This window comes from Hylobates moloch, unplaced genomic scaffold (genome assembly GCF_009828535.3).
Source record: "Hylobates moloch isolate HMO894 unplaced genomic scaffold, HMol_V3 SCAFFOLD_19, whole genome shotgun sequence".
Lineage (NCBI taxonomy): Eukaryota > Metazoa > Chordata > Mammalia > Primates > Hylobatidae > Hylobates > Hylobates moloch.
This window is the reverse complement of record NW_026652294.1, coordinates 35679403-35690486: the sequence shown is the minus strand read 5'-3', so window position 1 is coordinate 35690486 and position 11084 is coordinate 35679403. Positions and strand designations below refer to the sequence as shown.

The window sequence follows — 11084 nt, the reverse complement described above, 5'->3', positions numbered from 1 at the left end:
TGCGACCTGCGTCAGAAGCAACACAGCATCACTTCAGCGGCATTGTGTTCCTTAGAGTTGAGCCACCATGTGCAAGGGGGGAGGGAATCAGATTCCCCATCTTGATGAAAGGAGAGTCCAAGAAACTGCAGATATGTTTTAAAACCACCTCAGCAAGTTTTGGGGAGACCATAAGAGTTAAGGAACATTTTGAGTTGAATATTATTTGCATAGTGATTAAAATAAAAACACTATCAATTTAACCAAAGTTGTGATATGACTACATTGTGGGAGGACTGAGCAGAGGAAGTGATGGGGTCACAGTGGGACAGGGCCCAGTTCCCAGCCCCCACAGTGAGAAATCAATGGGCACATACAAAGAAAGAATCAAGAAAGAAGAGTAGGACAATGTTAGAAATCCGGGGATAAATACAAAGCAAAATACATAGAAAAGGTAAGGATGGTTCCTTCTCAGGAGCAAGATGGGGTGAGCGGGATGGTGGGGCAAGGGGGTTAGTGTCTTTCTTTCTTTCTTTCCTTCTTTCTCTTTCTTTCTTTCTTTCTTTCTTCTTTCTTTTTTTTCTTCTCTTTCTTTCTTTCCTTCTTTCTCTCTTTCTCTCTCTCTTTCTTTCTCTCTCTTTCTCTTTCTCTCTCTCTTTCTCTCTTTCTCTCTCTCTTTCTTCCTTCCTTCCTTCCTTCTTTCTTTTTCTTTCTTTTTTTTTTTTTTTTTTTTACACAGTCTTGCTCTGTCGCCCAGGCTGGAGTGCAGTGGCACGTTCTCGGCTCACTGCAACCTCCGTCTCCCAGGTTCAAGCTATTCTCCTGCCTCAGCCTCCCGAGTAGCTGGGACTACAGGCACCCCCCACCATGCCCAGCTAATTTTTGTATTTTTAGTAGAGACAGGGTTTCACCATATTGGCCAGGCTGTTCTCGAACTCCTGACCTTGTGATCCACCCACCTTGGCCTCCCAAAGTGCTGGGATTACAGGCGTCAGCCACGCACTCAGCCAGTGTTTTTCAGTATGGCTTTTAGTACCATTTGACTTTTTTTTTTTTTTTTTTTGAGAAGGGTCTCACTCTGTCGCCCAGGCTGGAGTGCAGTAGTGCGATCTCAGCTCACTGCAACTTCCACCTCCAGGGTTCAAGTGATTCTCGTGCCTCCATCTCCTGAGTAGCTGGGACCACAGGCGCACGCCACCACACCCAGCTAATTTTTGTGTTTTCAGTAGAGATGGTGTTTCACCCTGCTGGCCAGGCTGGTCTCCAACTCCTGACCTCAGGGGATCCTCCCCTCTCAGCTTCCCAAAGTGCTGGGATTACAGGCGTGAGCCACTGTCCTTGGCCTCTATTTGACTTTTTAATGTATTACTTGGTAAAATAACTGTTTTAAAAGGATGTAAATTTCATTTCTATAAAATTGATGTTAAAAATGATAGAACAGTGCTCACTTCAGCAGCACATATACTAGAATTGGAATGATGCCGAGATTAGCACAGCCCCTGAGCAATGGTGATACATGAATTCATGAAGTGTTCCATATATCTTTTATGTAAAAGAAAAGTTTTTTTAACTCAACATTTTTAAAAATGAGAGAAAAAAAGTGCCCCCAGTCTGGGCAACATAGTGAGATCCCACCTCTAAAAAATAAAAATTAGGCCGGGCACTGGGGCTCACGCCTGGAATCCCAGCACTGTGGGAGGCCGAGACGGGTGGATCACAAGGTCAGGAGATTGAGACCATCCTGGCTAACGCGGTGAAACCCCATCTCTACTAAAAAAAAAAAAATACAAAAAATTAGCCAGGCGTGGTGGCGGGTGCCTGTAGTCCCAGCTACTCAGGAGGCTGAGGCAGGAGAATGGCATGAACCCGGGAGGCAGAGCTTGCAGTGAGACTGTGCCACTGCACTACAGCCTGGGCAAAAGAGTGAGACTCCATCTCAAAATAAATAAATAAATAAAAAATAAATAAATAATTTGCTGGGCATGGTGGTGAGCATCTGTAATCCCATCTACTCAGGAGGCTACAGCAAGAGGATTGCTTGAGCCCAGGAGTTCGAGGCTGCAGTGAGCTGTGATTGAACCACTGCACTCCAGTCTGGGCTACAGAACTAGACCTTGTCTGTTAAAAAATAAAAATTAAGGCTGGGCGTGGTGGCTCACACCTGTAATCCCAGCACTTTGGGAGGCCAAGGCAGGTGGATCATCTGAGGTCAGGAGTTCAAGACCAGCCTGTCCAACATGGTGAAACCCCATCTCTACTAAAAATACAAAAAAATTAGCCAGGTTTGGTCGTGGGTGCCTGTAATCCCAGCTCCTTGGGAGACTGAGTCAGGAGAATCACTTGAAGCCGGGAGGCGGAGGTTGCAGTGAGCCTAGGTTGTGCCATTGCACTCCAGCCTGGGTGACAAGAGCAAAACTCCATCTCAAAAAAAAAACCCCACAAAATTTTAAAAAGTTAAAAAATAAAAAATAGCCCCATCCCTATAGCAAGTGCAATTTGTGTGTGTGTGTGTGTGTGTGTGTGTGATGGAGTTTTGCTCTTGTCACCCAGGCTAGAGTGCAATGACGCAATCTCACCTCACTGCAACCTCTGCCTCCTGGGTTCAAGCGATTGTCCTGCCTCAGCCTCCTGAGTAGCTGGGATTATAGGCATGTGCCACCACGCTCGGCTAATTTTTTTGTATTTTTAGTTGAGACGGGGTTTCACCATGTTTGTCAGGCTGGTCTCGAACTCCTGACCTCAGGTGAGCCACCCGCCTTGGCCTCCCAAAGTGCTTGGATTACAGGCGTGAGCCACTGCACCCAGCCCGGCAGTGCAATTTTAGGAAATACTCTAGCCCTTTCCCTCTGTGCCTTCTCCTTGGTGTCTCTGGCCCCAAAGAGTGCTCGGATTCACACGATCAATTCACCTTGTGGATCTCCCACCAAGGACCACTGCAGCTCCCCGAGTCTCAGATGCCCACTAACCCCCTCCCCGATCCTCCCGGGCTCATGCCCATTGCGAAGGAGAAAACCGGCTCTGTGAGTTCCTGTGTTCATCAAAAGGTGGAGTGCAGACTACAAGCCAGACCTCCTGGCTTAGCTTTAATGGTGTCTCCAGGATAAAAATGGTGGTTGCTGTCACTGTAGATGATCCGGCAGGTGGCATGGGGGACAGATGAGGGGGGCAACGTTCCTGGAAGGGAAGTCCATCCCTCTAAATTAAGTGTGTTAATTTTGCCGAATAAAGACACGCCTGTCATGAAATCCACTGCCTGGAAAAGATACTTGATACAGCAACTGTGATGGCCCCTGGCTGAAAATACTCCATTTCCCCTTAGTCACCCTCCTCAGGTCAGGGTAAGCCTGCTGGCTAAAGCAACAGAAAGAAGCAAACAGATCTGTGGAATGAAATTCCTTGGTTAACAGGAAAACTGCAGTGAGGGGAGTAGGGGGCAGGGGACAAGGTTCTGAGCAGAACTTTGGGTTTTTCTCTTGCCCTTGGTGCGGTGGGGGTGGGGGACATGAATCCGGGATGCGGATGCGGAGAATCAGTCCCGAGTAGGGGGTGGGCCTGATAGAGCAGATGAGAAACCCAGCCCAGGAGGCAACGTTATTGTCATCATTGTTAACCCTCTGCAGACCAGAAACCGCCAGGACAGCCAACTAACCCTGATTATTATTATATTCATAATAACGCTTGTGTTTTGTCAAAGCCGTTATTCGAGTGCTGTAAGTGGCCTGGAAGGTGATGTTCCCCAAATCTGCCAACATGCAACGCAATGGTAACCATGATGGTTAGAGTGGTTTTCACAGGCGGGCAAAACATGACCCTGCCATGGTCAGGTCAACAGAAGCCCCTGAGGCCTGGGACGGCAGAGGGGACAGACATGAACAGAATCCGTCTCTGCCCCGAGGCTGCTCACGTCGGACCCACAGCTCCGAGCGGCCGAGGCGCCTGCATTTTCCTCAGCAGCAGGTGCCGTGGTTTGCACTGTGGCTCTGCCACGTGCCGCGTGGTTAATCCAGTTCGCTTAACTGCACCAGGGTGGAATCTGAGTGTCTTATTAATTGAAAGGTGCTGCCCTATTGAACATTCTGTGGGTTCCGAAGCGAGTGGAGTGGGAGGCATGGTTGGCTTCTTCCTCGTTGGCCTCGTTTTTTGACAAACGACGGCAGGTTCCCCGCGGGGTCTCTGGCCCAGCTTCTCAGCACGTCTCCGCTCTAACTGAATCTGATTTTCTTTTTTTTTTCAGTCTCGTGCTAGTGACGGAGGGGAATAAGACTGTGATCTCCCTCATAACACTAATTAATATCCTTCATCCAAGGTGGTGACACTGTACTTTGGGGCTGAAATCTGAAACTTAACCAATGGTAGTTCTGGTCCAGCCTGGAGAGGCTAAGTGACAGCTTGTTACCTTCAGCTTCATTTATTAACATCAGCTGAATAAACAAATCCCGGTGGGCGCAGAGCCCTGCTGCCCAGTAACCCCTCCCACTGGTTCTCAAAACTCTCTGGTGATTGGAATTGAAGCCATCTTGAGTAAGAAGGTCCCACTGGAAAGAAATTCAATGGCACCTGATTAATTCTGAAAGTAAGCACTTAACCTTCAGGAGCTTGGGCTGAACCACTCATTCTTTCATTCCATTCCTCCTGTATTTACCTGGCACCAAACAACCTGTCGACTCAGCAGTACAAGCCATCCATTAAGAAATACTGATGGAGGCCAGGTGCGGTGGCTCACGCCTGTAATCCCAGCACTTTGGGAGGCCGAGGCGGGTGGATCACGAGGTCAGGAGACCGAGAGCATCCTGGCTAACACGGTGAAACCCCGTCTCTGCTAAAAATACAAAAAAGTTAGCTGGGCGTGGTGGCGGGCGCCTGTAGTCCCAGCTACTCGGGAGGCTGAGGCAGGAGAATGGCGTGAACCCGGGAGGCAGAGCTTGCCGATCTCAGTGAGCCGAGATCGTGCCACTGCTCTCCAGCCTGATCGACAGAGTGACACTCTGTCTAAAAAAAAAAAAAAAAAAAAAAAAAAAAATACTGCTGGAGCGCCTGCTAGATCCAGTAGGGGAGCAAGCACATGCTCTGCCCTCAGGGAGCTTATAGTCTAGTGATAAAACAGGAGCTGTGAGTGACAGGATGAAGTTCACGGTGCCCCGGGAACAGAGATGATGGAGGGGTGTTGATGAAGCCTCCCCAAGGAAATGGTGTTTAGACGATGAGACAATGTAGCCGACCTAAGAAACCAGGTCTGCTCATTTCTGCTGCCAGCGTAATTTCACAAAGCCCCTCGTTCTGTGACCACACACAGCTCTTTGAAAACAGAGCACACGGCCAGGGGAGGTGGTCCCCAATGCTCCGCTAAGAAACTGCTTATCCCAAGGACCACAGGAATCCAGTCACTGGAGGTGGTGACATGATCAGATGTGCATTTTAAGATCATTCTAGTTCCAATATGGACAATGGATTAGAGAAGGACAAGAGTGAGGCCTGGAAACCAGTTTTAGGAGGTAGTTGTTCTAATCCAAGTGAGAAGTGATATGAGATAGATCAGGTTACAGGCAGAGTGGGTGGAGACAGCTGGGATGGAGAGATACAGAAATCTTTTATTTATTTATTTTTTTGAGACAGGGTCTCACTTTTTTGCCCAGGCTGGAGTGCAATGGGCGATTACAGCTCACTGCAGCCTTGCCCTCCTGGGCTGAAGCAATCGTTCTGCCTCAGCCTCCAGAGTAGCTGGGACTACAGGTGTGCACCACTATGCTTGGCTAATTTTTAAACTTTTTGTAGAGATGGGAGTCTCACTATGTTGCCCAGGCTGGTCTTGAACTCCTGGACTCAAGCAATCCTCCCAGCTTGGCCTCCCAAATTGCTGAGATTACAGATGTGAATCACTGTGCCCAGCCCAGAAATTTTTCTAATATACAAAAAGTTCCTGGTTGGGTGCGGTGGCTCACACCTATAATCCCAACACTTTGGGAGGCTGAGGCAGGCAGATCACTTGAGGTCAGGAGTTTGAGACCAGCTTGGCCAACATGGTGAAACCCCGTCTCTACAGAAAATACAAAAATTAGCTGGGCGAGGTGGTGCACACCTGTACTCCCAGCTACTCAGGAGACTGAGGCAGGAGAACCACTTGAACCGAGGAGGCAGAGGCTGTTGAGAGCCGAGATCATGCCATTGCACTCCAGTCTGGGCAATGGGAGTGAGACTCTGACACGCACACACACACACACACACACGTTCTTAAAAATCAAGTGAAAAAGCCAGACGCAGTGGCTCATGCCTGTAATCCCAGCACTTTGGGAGGCCAAGGCGGGTGGATCACCTGAGGTCAGGAGATCAAGACCAGCCTGGCCAACGTGGAGAAACCCCGTCTCTTCCAGAAAAGTATAAAAATTAGCCGGGTGTGGTGGCGCATGCCTGCAATCCCAGCTACTCAGGAGGCTGAGGCAGGAGAATCGCTTGAACCCGGGAGGTGGAGGTTGCGGTGAGCCAAGATCGTGCCACTGCACTCCAGTCTGGGTGACAAGAGTGAAACTTTGTCTCAAAAAAAAAAAAAAAAAAAAAAATCAAGTGAAAAAATAGAAAAATGAAGACAGAAGAGTTCATAGAACAAGATATACAAGTCTCCCGTAAACATGAAAATATGCTCATCTTCACTCATAAGAGAAATACAAATTTAAACTACACTGAAACCATCTGTCTCCTAAAAATTCAAAAACCTCACAGCACTCGCTGTTGGGGAAAAAGCAAGCATTCTCACATGTCTAGTGAGAGTGCAAAACAGAGGAGATTTGGGCAATGTTTAACAAAATATGTATTTACCCTTGAACCCAGCAAGCTCAATCCTGGGAACTAACCCTGAAGGTCCACCCTCACAAATGCAAAACAGCATACACCTGAGGCTGTTCACCGCAGTCCCGTTTGTAATAGCAAAATACTGGAAAAAAAACCCCAAGATATTCCTGCCTAGGAGACAGGCTGAAGAAGTGATCAGCTAGCACAGTGGAGGACGATACAGGCATTTTTTTTTTTTTTTGAGATGGAGTCTTGCTCTGTTGCCCAGGCTGGAGTGCAATGGTGCTATCTTGGCACACTGCAACCTCTGCCTCCAGGGTTCAAGCGATTCTCCTGTCTCAGCCTCCTGAGTAGCTGGGATTACAGGTGCACACTGCCACACCCAGCTAATTTTTTGTATTTTAGTAGAGACGGGGTTTCACCGTGTTACCCAGAGTGGTCTCAAACTCCTGAGCTCAGGCAATCCACCCACCTCGGCCTCCCAAAGTGCTAGGATTACAGGCATCATGAGCCACCGTGCCTGGCCTATGCAGGAATTTTTTAAAGATGAAGAGGATCAGCCGGGCTCAGTGGCTCACACCTGTAATCCCAGCACTTTCGGAGGCCAAGGCAGGCAGATCATCAGAGGTCAGGAGTTCGAGACCAGCCTGGCCAACATGGTGAAACCCCGTCTCTATCAAAAATACAAAAATTAGCCAGGCGTGGTGGCGGGTGTCTGTGGTCCCAGCTACTTGGGAGGCTGAGGCAGGAGAATCGCTTGAACCTAAGAGGTGGAGGTTGCAGTGAGCTGAGATTGCACCACTGCACTCCAGAGCAAGACTCCATCTCAGAAAAAAAAAAAGGACGAGGAGGATCTCTATGAGATGATAGGTATGTACCTGCTTATTGTTGTGGAAGGAAGGTAAAAAGAAAAGGAGGAAAGGAGAAGACAGGCAAGGAGGAGAAAACAGAGACTAAGGGTGGGAGCAGATGGAGGAATGGGATTGGGAATATACCTATTTGTATAGTTTTGACTTTTGATCTAGGTAAAGAATTTACATAGTCAAAAAAAGCAAATAAAAATGATGGAAAGAAACCTACAATTGAATACAAACAGAATCAAGTCAACCTCATGCATATCAAATTCATAACATGGTTTCCAAGAGAAAATTAATAATTCAAGTAACTTTTTTTCTTTTTGTTTTTTTTTGAAACAGGGTCTCACTCTGTCACTTCGTGTACTGGAGTGCAATGGTGCGGTCTTGGCTCACTGCAACTTCCACTTCCCAGGTCCTGGTTCAAGCAATTCTCCTGCCTCAGCCTCCCTAGTAGCTGGGATTACAGGCACGCACCACCATGCCCGGCTAATTTTTGTATTTTTAGTAAAGACGGGGTTTCACCATCTTGGCCAGGCTGGTCTTGAACCCCTGGCCTCAAGTGATCCGCCTGCCTCGGCCTCCCAGAGTGCTGGGATTACAGGCGTGAGCCACCGCACCTGGCCTCAAGTAACTTTTGAATCCACTACCCTGTGCACCCTTAGGGAATATACCCAAAGGTGGGGAAAGGGGCTGAAGAGAAATCCCAAACCTTACTTGGTGGGTTTGTTGTTGGCAGTGACATCAGTTTAAAAATTCAGAAACTGTTGTTTCAGAGTTTGGGTATTGCAGTACAGAAGAAATCTGTAAGCATATTGAAATTGTTGGGAATCAGGATGGTTTGAGAAAAGGAAAAATACAGACTAAAGTACAGGTGAGGCCTGTGGTGCTGAATTTAAGCTGGAGGTTTCAATACACTTGGAGGCTCCTCTAAAACATCTTGGCTCTGTTCACTGAAAGGGCCTAGAAGCGTGACACCCAGCAAAACGAGCACACCAAGTTCCTGGACCTTCACTGGGAAATAAAAATTCTCCACCACAAGAGACCAGGGTTTGAATAAATGACTGATTTTACAGGTGGGGCAAGGAGAGTGAAAGGTCAGTCTGGAACACCTTGTGCCAGAAAAGCAAGAACGTGCTCAAAGGCCGGGTGCATGGCTCACGCCTGTAATCCCAGCACTTTGGGAGGCCGAGGCGGGCAGATCACCTGAGGTCAGGAGATCAACACCAGCCTGGCCAACATGGTGAAACCCCCTCTCTACTAAAAATATAAAAATTAGCCAGGCATGGTGGCTTATGCCTGTAGTTCCAGCTACTCAGGAGGCTGAGGCATGAGAATCACTTGAACCTGGGAGGTGGAGGTTGTAGTGAGCTGAGATCACGCCACTGCACTCCAGCCTGGGCAACAGAGTGAGACTCTGTCTCAAAAAAATAAAATAAAATAAAATGCTCAAAGAACCATGGGAATATGGCAAAAAGACACAAGAGCTGTCTTCTCCCTCTGAACAGTTTGAGCATCAAAAAAAATTATAACAGTAAGCGATTACAACACATTGAATTAAAAAAAAAAAAAGAATCCATGGGCCTCCAGGAATACTCAAAAACTGACTTGGAGGGAAAGACTTTCTTTACAGAAGAATGCCATCCAGTAAACATCAAAGAAATACAATTTTTTGAGACAGTTTCACTCTTGTTGCCCAGGCTGGAGTGCAATGGCTCAATCTCGGCTCACTGCAACCTCAACCAAATTGAGGTAAAACACTCAATTTGGACATCCACAGACTCCCCAAAGTCCTGGGCTATGAACCCTAATGTAGAAGAAGGAGCATAGAGCTTAGGTCATAGCATGTAGGAGCAACAAGCCGAGGAGAGGAGGCTCTAATGAACAGAGGAGGGAGAGCAACAGCCAGAGAAGCGGGGAAGCCAGGAAGAGCCTCGGCAGCGCAAACGCCACTCAGTCTGCAAACCAGGTAAGGACACTTGCTACTGGGAGTGATTAAAACTCAGATTGCCGGCCGGGCGCAGTGGCTCATGCCTGTAATCCCAGCACTTTGGGAGGCCAAGGCGGGTGGATCACTTGAGGTCAGGAGTTCGAGACCAGCCTGACCAACATGGTGAAATCCTGTCTGTACTAAAAATACAAAAATTAGCCTGGCGTGGTGGCAGGCGCCTGTACTCCCAGCTACTCAGGAGGCTGAGGCACGAGAATCACTTGAACTCGGGAGGTGGAGGTTGCAGTGAGCCAAGATTGTGCTACTGCACTCCAGCCTGGGTGACAGAATGAGACTCCGTCTCAAAAAAAAACAAAAACAAAAACAAACAAAAAATCAGATCCCTAAAGATCGATTTTACATCCACCTATGTGAGAGTAAAAAAGCTGGATCAACTTCAGGAATGAAGGTGGACAGTCAAGATCTACGGTAACACCGTCTGGCGTCTGTCTGGTGCTGCCACCCACATCACCTGCCTTTGGTTCAGGGCCCCTTCCCAGCTTATCATCCCACCTGCCTGGACCTTGTCCCTCCAGTGAAGGCTGCCTGGATGCCTTGGAGAGCGCAGCCTTCTTAGCTTCATTCTTCCGGGGTGCTTTTCCTTATTTGGTGCTTTCTAGGGAGTAGGCAGTTCTTAGGGATTTTTTTCTTTTTTTTTTTTTTTTTTGAGACAGGGTCTCGCGCTATCTCCAGGCAGTGGCACAACCATCGCTCACTGATGCCTTGACCTCCCAGGCTCAAGCCATCCTCCCACTTTGGCCTTCCAAGTAACGGGGACTACAAGCATGTGTCACTACACCTGGCTAATTTTAAAACTTTCTGTAGAGACAGAGTCTCACTCTGTTGCCCAGGCTGGTCTCAAACTCCAGAGCTCAAATATTTGTCCTGTCTCGGCCTCCCAAAGTGCTGGGACTACAGGCATGAGCCACCGCGCCCAGCCTAGGAATTTTTAAGGTGCTCTTTCAAAAGACTATGAGGGCTGTTTGGTGTCAAAGCAAGTCCAAGCACCAAGAGATAAGAGATCAAAAGCTCTAAAAGCAAACCTAGTCCAATCTTTAAAAGTGAGAGAGATAAGATGGCTCAGAAATAATCATACTGGGTCCATTTATCAGGTGGTTGGGAGAGCACAGCTAACCGAGGGAGAAAAAATAAATCAAGTGGGCCACGTCCACAGGCGTCATCAACTCATCAGAATGAGCTGGTCACCTGTCACCAGTTGGCGAAACCCAAGCCAGAGTTGGTTCTGCCGGACTGGTAAGATGTCCCACCCCAAACCGACCAACTGAATCAGCATTTCTAGTCTTCTGTGCAATTGCCTGCAGTCATATAGACCCGGTCATGATGGCAGAGAATAAAATCTTCTCTCACACCGGTCTCCAGTTACAGAGTTCTGATCACTGCAGCTGGGAAAGCTGAGAACCCTTCATCGTCTAGCACATTTGCGAAACTCATTGGCTTTAACAAACTGTTCTCCAAAC

General features: G+C 48.0%; 1 non-coding gene across 1 annotated transcript; it reads left to right on the top strand.

The window, feature by feature from the left end:
- Positions 1–1419: 1419 nt before the first annotated feature.
- Positions 1420–1523, top strand: LOC116459578 (U6 spliceosomal RNA). Its single transcript, XR_004245617.1, has one exon. It is a non-coding gene; the product is annotated as a U6 spliceosomal RNA (small nuclear RNA).
- Positions 1524–11084: the final 9561 nt, after the last annotated feature.